At 33.4% G+C, this 2,287-nt stretch overlaps 1 non-coding gene across 1 annotated transcript; it reads right to left on the reverse strand.

Moving 5' to 3' along the window:
* Positions 1-1,369: 1,369 nt before the first annotated feature.
* Positions 1,370-1,442, reverse strand: TRNAR-CCG (transfer RNA arginine (anticodon CCG)). The gene has a single exon. It is a non-coding gene; the product is annotated as a tRNA-Arg (tRNA).
* Between the last annotated feature and the right edge of the window lie 845 nt (positions 1,443-2,287).

Genomic DNA, 2,287 nt, shown 5'->3' on the forward strand with positions numbered 1-2,287 from the left:
GAGGAGAGCTATGTTTTGTGGCACTATTACGTGTCAAGGAACTATTACATGTCGGAGTGTAGTACGCACTAACAGGGGCGTATCTAATATATAAGAAGGTAGGTCCTAAGACCTATCTAAATTTTGAATTTCATTTATAATATATATACCACAAAAATTAGGAACTACCTTAAAAAAAATAGGAAACCTACCTTGAGTTTGTTTTTCTAAAAAATATCTTAAAAAACCATTTTAAAAGGAGCAAAAAATAAGTTATATGGGGCATTTGTGCTGTTAAATATATATGGAGGGTACTGTAGTACCCCCACGCCTCATCTAGCTCCGTCAGTACCTGTCTCGTTCAAACTTTATGAATCACATATAATGGTAACAGGACTCTTGGAAAGTAACATGAGTGTACCGATTAAATATGAGACTTGCTTTGTATTATAGCTTGTAACATATATTTGTGATAATGAGTATGACATTTGAGACTTGCTTTGTATTATACCTTGTAACATATATTTGTGATAATGAGTATGACATCCAGAGAGTTGTATTTTTAAACATGATTTGATATCCAAAAATGTTTAAGTTTATCCGAAATTTTCCGCAACAAAGTTCTATAAAAGATGAAACCTTTTACTTTTTACGATGGCTATTGATACTCATTTGCTTATGCAAGATTGTTATGAAATATATTTATTTTTGAGTTATTCTCAAGATAAATCATATCCTTTTGTTTTTTTTTTTTTTTCAAAATGATTCCTCTTGCACTTCTACCTGTTTGTTATTTTTCAATTATTCATAAAGTAACTGTTAAGATCGATTATGTGTTTTATAATTAAAGACTAGTTTATCCAATTTATTTGTATTGAAATGATCGCCTATTGAATATCTAGAATGACGAGTGGTATTATAGTAATTTACCTATCCCCATGCTCCAACTCATGCTTCCCTTTTACCACCTCTATATTCACATGTGTTTTCTCCTATATCTAAGTTTCTTCCATTTTATGCAAAACACATAGAGAGGACGAAGTAATCAAGCAACAGTCGCTATAATCTCCACTCTTGATGCAGCAAGCAGCCTGCAACAGCTCTGAAAATTTTATTTTAATCAAGACTACAGCAATGCCTTAGTGTCATTCGACTGTGAAGCTTGAATGATTTTCGTAATTGAGCTATTGAGCCATTGTTTTTTCCTTTTTCGCTTTTGTGATTGAGCCATCGAGCAATTTCCAAAGTGATTCTGATGTTTCATGTTTGTTTAATCAGAAAAAAAACAAAAAAAATCAAGCTATTATAAATTCATTTGCACATTAAGATCCAACGATCTATGATCCTGGTTAGGATGAAAGAGAAAAATAATCATTATTGAAAAAATAGACGATCACGGTGGGACTCGAACCCACAATCTCCCGCTCCGGAGGCGAGCGCCTTATCCATTAGGCCACGCGATCTTTTGTGTCGTTTTTATCATTTGAAACCTTTTATCATGTAATTTCAATATCTGATAATGTACTTCTAGATCCTAACTAGCCATATTTAATACTTTTGTACAATAATTCTGTTTTCTAATTATCTCATGGGTTGTGCCAAATAGTCTAGTTTTAACAATCAATTTGGAACCCGCCGTAAATTTGATTATCCTATAATAAACAAAAAGTTATAATATTACTCAACTTTTACTCCTAAATGTAAATACTTTAAAAGATATAATTTACATAAACAAAAGTTATTATAAATTGACTACTTACTCAGATTAAAACACTATGAATGAAAAACATACAATTATACCATTCAATCCCCGGACTCCCTTTAAAAACCATTTGACCACACATGGTCTCTGCCCCTTATTCCCTATGTGATAAGATTTTCGTTCACCGCTCAACGATTGTATCTTTTGTTGACACTGCTTCTCGCTCGGTCGCCAAGTCATCACTCACGGTACGACCACCTGATGATGATCGTAACATTGTGAGTGATGTAACTGTTGGATTTCTTTTTTAGAAATGTGAGGCTTCTTAAACTCACTCTAGTCACGTTGTGACGAATATCCATATTTAAATTTCATATCATAGGGGCTTTGAGGTAAATACCCCAAACATACTTCATTCGGAGCTTTACCTGTGGAACTATGAGCAACATTATTATGGAAATTTTATAGGAATGAAACACACATGGTCCATGTTTTCAGATGTATTGTGTTGTACCTCGTACACGCACCACAGTTTGATTGACAACCTCTATTTTCCTATTTGTTTGTGGATGGAAGCTCGTGCTTCTCTTCAACTTTGTTTCCATC

The sequence above is a fragment of the Lactuca saligna genome, chromosome 9 (genome assembly GCF_052625555.1).
Source record: "Lactuca saligna cultivar CGN05327 chromosome 9, ASM5262555v1, whole genome shotgun sequence".
Classification (NCBI taxonomy): domain Eukaryota; kingdom Viridiplantae; phylum Streptophyta; class Magnoliopsida; order Asterales; family Asteraceae; genus Lactuca; species Lactuca saligna.